General features: G+C 42.2%; 1 protein-coding gene across 1 annotated transcript in view; it reads right to left on the bottom strand.

Annotated features, from left to right (window-relative positions):
- Window positions 1–5,954: 5,954 nt before the first annotated feature.
- Window positions 5,955–6,258, bottom strand: part of LOC118240891 (NACHT, LRR and PYD domains-containing protein 3-like) — a 71,375-nt gene continuing 71,071 nt past the window's right edge. Inside the window, exon 13 of the mRNA XM_081712810.1 lies at window positions 5,955–6,258. This exon is cut by the window's right edge and continues 1,250 nt beyond it. The gene's annotated coding sequence lies outside the window, so the exon portion shown is untranslated.

A 6,258-nucleotide genomic window follows, 5' to 3' on the forward strand; every position in this document is an offset into this window, starting at 1 on the left:
GACGGGCTCACATCCTTTTATTAAGCCCACATCATTTTTTCCCTGTGCCCATAACCCTGCAGGAACTGTTTTCAGTTCCTCTTCCTCTTCCTCTGAGAGGGTAACAGAGGCTGCCATAATTACTATATTTGGACTTACAAGCTCGACCCCCCCTTTTGCAACTTAGCCTATACGGGGTTGGCATTTTCCACACGTCTATGCTTGGGCTGTACATAATTTTACACTGGGGTCCTTTTATCCAATCAGTTGCGCTCAACACGCGTTTTGTCCACAACCCTACTCTCTGCCAGTCTGGGTCAACATGTGCGCTAGCCAGCGACACATGAGGTGCTGCATGTGAGATTGAATATAAAGATTTCTGTTTAGCTGAGAGCTGCACCACTCCCACAGCCCACTCGCAGTCCCACGCTATAGCTGTGATAATCAGACTGTCACTGCCCCTTAAGTCAAATTTTTGTTCAAAATCAACATCAGATCCCTCATGGACCTTCATTGTACAGTGAATAGAGTCACTTTGTTTAACTGTCAGCTCACCAGGTAGCGTGTTAGTAACTTCAGTCATAAAATGTGTTAGTACTTCCCCCGCAGTGCACTGCAATTCATACACGTACAAAGGGGCTCCTGCCTCTAGCTGGACTCCCTGTGTAGGTGTTTCCCACATAACAAATAACCCCTCTGGTTTGCTGCTAATTGTGCACCCAAGTTTACACATTAAATCTCTAGCTAACAAATTAATTGGACAGGTTTCTGACACCAGAAAGCTGTGTTTGAATTGGCTGTTTCCTAAACTACATCGGAGAGGCTCGGACATCCTTTCATCAATGGGATGACCTCCCACTCCAATTACTGTTATCCCATATCCTGGTCTCATTCTACATTCTATTAATCCTTCTTTTAACACTGAGTGGGTGGCACCACTGTCAACCAAAAACCTAACATTTTTTCCCTCTACTTTCACAGTTACCTCGGGGAGGCCTCTTGGCCCTTTACTAATTTGTTGCAATAGTTGGTCATTTAAATTCGTTACTTCCCTTTTGCCGTCTTCACTCAGTGGTCCGCTGCTGTCCTGCCTCTCCACCGCCCGTCACTCGTGGATTGTGGGATTCTGATCTGTGCCCCCGTCATATGAGTTATCCTCCTCCGGACAGTTTCTGGCAAAATGTCCAAGCTTTCCACAGTTGTAGCATTCCTGCTCTTTCATCCAATCAATTTTCCCTCCTTTTCCTCTTCCTCTGCCTCTTCCGCATCATCAACAACCGTCTCAGTTCAGCCTGTGTTGGTCTGCAGGACTGCACGAATGCCATCAGTTCTTGTCCGAAGCGTCGTCCGCCGATGTCACCTGGCTTGCTCAGGCCGTCGGCCGCTTTCATGATGTCGTCTGCAGTCCAGTGACGGTGGACCATAATCACTCCCTCAGGTCCAGATACCTCCACCATCGGGAACTGCGGGGCATAGCCTCTGTCAGGCCCTGCGGATGGCTTTATAGTGGTGTGACTTCGAGTGTGATGAGCCACTGGTGAGGTTATTGCCTCCAGTTGCCGTCTTGGTTCGTCATATGGAGACGGCTTTGATGTTAGCGATGAAGTCCCTGGTTCGGGATAAGGAGGTGGGTTTCCTGATGCTTGTGGTTGTTGAATCAGCTGGGGGCTCTCGGCGGGGCGGCATCGAGGTCAGGATCAGCTAAGGAAACACACTGAGACACTTCATTATTACCTTTTCTATGCCCTACCTGCTGCTTCCCTCCACCTATTTTTTTTTTTTTTTTTTTTTATAAGGGTAAAGGGCGATAAACAAATAAAATAAACAAACAAATAAACCCAAATATGATAGAAACAAACAAATAAACTCTTTTCTCTTTCTCCCTTTCTTTTTTATGAGGGTAAAGGGCGTACTAATATTTTTATTTAAAATTTTCCCTTTTTTTTTTTTTTTTTTTTTTTCCTTCTGTTAATCACGTCTCCGACGTTGCTTTAATTTAGTTCTGCTCCAGCAATCCGTGCTGGTTCACTGAGTCCACTCCTTTCCCTGCGGGTTGTTCTGTCGGCCCGGGCCTATTTCTTACACTAGTACGTCTACTCAGTGTGCCTATTCTCTTAGGCTGGCGGAGTCCCAGACTCCGGAGTCCTCTTGACCCTATTTTTAAGCCCTAGTATCTCATATACTATGCTACATTACAGACCCACCCCAGGGTAGACTCAGGCGGATCACTACGTCACTTTCTTCTAGGATTAAATTACTGAACTTCACCACTTACTTTCTGTTCGTTAGATCAGGCGGAGCACACCACCGGAGTCTAGCGGGACGTCACTCCCTGGTTAGGTACTTTCCCGTATTCTTGTGGGTTTCCCTCTTTCTCCAGCTCAGTTTTCTCTCTGAGGAGCGTCCTCGAAGTTCAGTCACCGCTGCTCCGCGTGGTGCCTCTCGCTGATCCTGCCGACAACGCCAATTTCTGTTGTGGAATTTTGAACAAACAGCAAGTCAGACGTGATTAAGAGAGTAATTTAATAAGAAAAAGAATAAAATAAATGTTTGGCTCTCCTCAGGTAGGGAGCCCCGAGTATACAAAACCGTGGCTAGTTATACTACTCCTGTGCTGTCTTTAACTAATCATCTTTTCTTAAGCAGCTCTTCTTTCCTTTGTTGCTGTGGCTATAAGCCAATCAGCTCTCGGCTTGGTTTTTTCCACAAACCAACCCAAACTGACTCCAAACAGTTTGGGTTGTGTGTCAAGTTGACCTTGATGTTAACAGTTCCTGATACATGTTCAACTTAATCAGCAACAGGCGGATACAAATGTGCAAACAGCATTATTAATTTACGAGCAAAAGGATCAGTGTGATTTTATATGAATCACATAATACATAGTTTCGTAACATTTTCCATCACAACTCTCTGTCCAAGTTTTTCTTTGGTTTAGAGCATAAACATGGTCAGAGCAGATGGATACATGCCTTGAAGTCTGGTACTGTACTCTCAGATCCTGTGGAGATTCGTAGAAGAGCAGCACAGTTCTAAACTAGGCTGTATACCAGTGACTATAGATCATACCAAGAGATGGAAAATATTGACTTAGATGGTTCTCCTCAGGTAGAAGAAGAGGCTGGAGAGAGAGAGAGAGAGAGAGAGAAAGAAAGAGAGAGAGAGAGAGAGAGAGAGAGAGAGAGAGAGAGAGAGAGAGATGACCCAGACTCCAGATGGAAAGAGAGAGAGAGAGAGAGAGAAAGAGAGAGGCAACCCAGACTCCAGATGGAAAGAGAGAGAGAGAGGCGACCCAGACTCCAGATGGAAAGAGAGAGAGAGATGACCCAGACTCCAGATGGAAAGAGAGAGAGAGAGAGAGAGAAATAGAGGGAGAAGGAGAAAGAGGGTGAGCCGCTTGGGGACCCAAAGTCCAGATGTAAAGAGAGAGAGAGAGAGAGTGAGAGAGTGAGAGAAAGAGAGAGAGAGAGAGAGAGAGAGAGAGAGAAACGAGAGGGAGGGCCGTACGGGACTACGGATGTAGGGAGAGAGAGGGAGGGGACCAGGACTCCAGATGGAGAAGTGGAGACTCTCTCCCTCCATTCAGAGTCTGTCACAGTGTGGCCCTCCCCCTCTCTCTCTCTCTCTCTCTCTCTCTCTCTCTCTCTCTCTCTCTCTCTCGCTCTCTTCCTCCATCAGCAGTCTGGGTCCCCGTGTGCATCTCCCTCTCTCTTGCCAAAGCTTTGATAAAGACATTAACACTAACAACAGATGACAACAACAATATTATAACCGCTTACAATATTAGTAACAACAATAATAATAATAGAACTACAACACACCCAATACCAATACCAATAATAATACCAATAATAATAATAATAGCAATAATAATAATAATACCAATACCAATAATAATACCAATAATACCAATAATAATACCAATAATAATAATAATATTACCAATAATAATAATAATACCAGTAATAATACCAATAATAATAACAATACCAATAATAATAATAATAATACCAATACTAATAGTAATAATAATAATAGTAATAAACCAATAATAATAATAATAATAATAGTAATAATAACAATGCCAATAATAATAATAATATCAATAATAATAATAATAATAATAACAATAATAATAATAATAATGTCTCTGTGTCTCTGGTATCTGACTTGGTCACTCACTGTCCCTCAGACTGTGGCAGGAGTGAACGTACAGCGCTGCCAGTGTGCTGAACTCTTTATGTTCACCAACCACATACGGCAGCTTCTCCTCATCAGGGAGGTTTTTAAACTCAGGGAATACGTGGCTAATTTTCTTAAAGAATTTAGTTCTAATCTGTCTAAATGTTGTACATTCATTCAGAAAGTGCAGCTTTGTCTGGGTCTTATAGTCCTGGCACTGCTGACACAGTCTCTGCTCTTCAGGTAAACAGGACTGTTTATGTCTGCTGGTCTCTATGGCCAGGCGGTGGTCACTGAGTCTGTACTTGGTCAGGGTGGACCTCAGTTTTGGATCAGACAGTGTTCTTAGGTAATCTACCACACTGTACCTTTGATTTAGGGCCAGATAACATTTTGATTGAGTTTCCCAATAAGTGATGTTGTTTGTAATTCTGGTGATTCTGATTGGGTTTGCTGCTATTTTCTGGTCCTCAGCATGTGTAGTGTTAGTGTGTGTTAGTGTAGTGTTACTGTGTTAATGCTGAACTGTATTTCCGGACCAGCTGAGTGAGGGCACTGTTCTCTTTGCTCAGCTCTTGGTACTCCAGACCTTTAGAATGATATAAGTTTGGAATTTAACTGCCCTTGTTTCTGTCTTTGTTATTAATAGATCTCTGCCCAGCTCTGCCCCGTGTGCTTTGTTTGTGGTGTTCCTGTGCACCTTTAATGATGTTGCTCCACTTAAGAATACAATCATTAGGGACAAAAAATTAGTACCTTGGTATAATGAGCACATTCACAATTTAAATCAAAACACTCTCCTCACATGATGCAGAAAAGATGGTCCATGCATTTATTACATCAAGATTGGACTACTGTAATGCAGTAATATCTGGCGGTAACATTAAGCACTCCAAGTGGATACAAAAGAAAAAGGTTTTTATTGGCTCCCAGTGCTCCAGTGCCAAAGAAAAACCACATCCCATCAAAAACATACAAAAATATTCAAAAAAGGAAGGTTTAGCATTTACAAGAATAAAAGTCCAGCAATCATAAATTCTCCAATATCAGTAAACTTCAAATATTTTCCCTTAGAAACTTAAATATGGAAAAACAGCAAATGAGGTGATGTCACTTCCTGTCTTTGGGCAGGCATATTCCCCATAAAAGTCCCCTTTAACACACTACGGTTTCTTTTCCCTCCAAAACAACATGGAAGTCTCTCCACAAAAATAATCACAGGTAAGTTATTTTTCTCTTAATCTACTTTTGTTTTACCCACTTCAATCAAATAGACAGACTTTCCTGGCTAGATAAACATTATACTTAAACTCTAGTAACATATTATAAGAACAATATTTCATCTCAAATACTTACAATAAATTTCTATAATACATTTCACTCATACTGTGTACAACATCTGTATCTGTGTCACTCCAACACTCAAAAAACAAAATGAAAAACCTTTCAGTTTCCAAAGATTTCCACCTTTAATGTGTAGATTTGTACAGAATTTAACACAGTGAGGTTATTGGTTGTAGAACAGTATTTATGTCATATGTACAGAAATCAACTGCAGCTCAGTCCTTTATTGGAGCATCATTTATTGTATGTGTGTGAGAGAGGAAGAGGTTTAGAGTGTCTGTGTAAGTGGTTGTGTGTGGGTGTGTGTGTGTGTGAAAGAGAGTGAGAGGTATAGAGTGAATGACAGAGAGAGATGTGTAGCGTGTATGTGTGAGAAAGTAGTGTGTGTAAGAGTGTGCGTGAGAGAGAGGTGTGTCTGTGTATGTGTGTGAGAGAAAGATACAGGTGTATTTTGTGTGTGTGTGTGTGTGTGTGTGTGTGTGTGTGTGTGTGTGTGTGTGTGTGTGTGTGTGTGTGTGTGTGTGTGTGTGTGTGTGTATGTGTGTGTGTGCATACGTTTTCGTAAGAGACCTGTAGTGTGTGTGTGTCACAGAGAGATGTACTGTGTTTGTGTGTGTGAGAGAGGTGTGTGTTCATGTATGTGTGTGTGAGAGAGAGAGAGGTGGATTGTGTTTGTGTTTGTGTGAAAGAAGTGTATTATGTGTGTGTAACAGAGAGATGTACTGTGTGTTTGTGAGTGAGAGGTGTGTGTTC

The sequence above is a fragment of the Electrophorus electricus genome, chromosome 1, assembly GCF_041902795.1.
Source record: "Electrophorus electricus isolate QZ-2024a chromosome 1, ASM4190279v1, whole genome shotgun sequence".
Lineage (NCBI taxonomy): Eukaryota > Metazoa > Chordata > Actinopteri > Gymnotiformes > Gymnotidae > Electrophorus > Electrophorus electricus.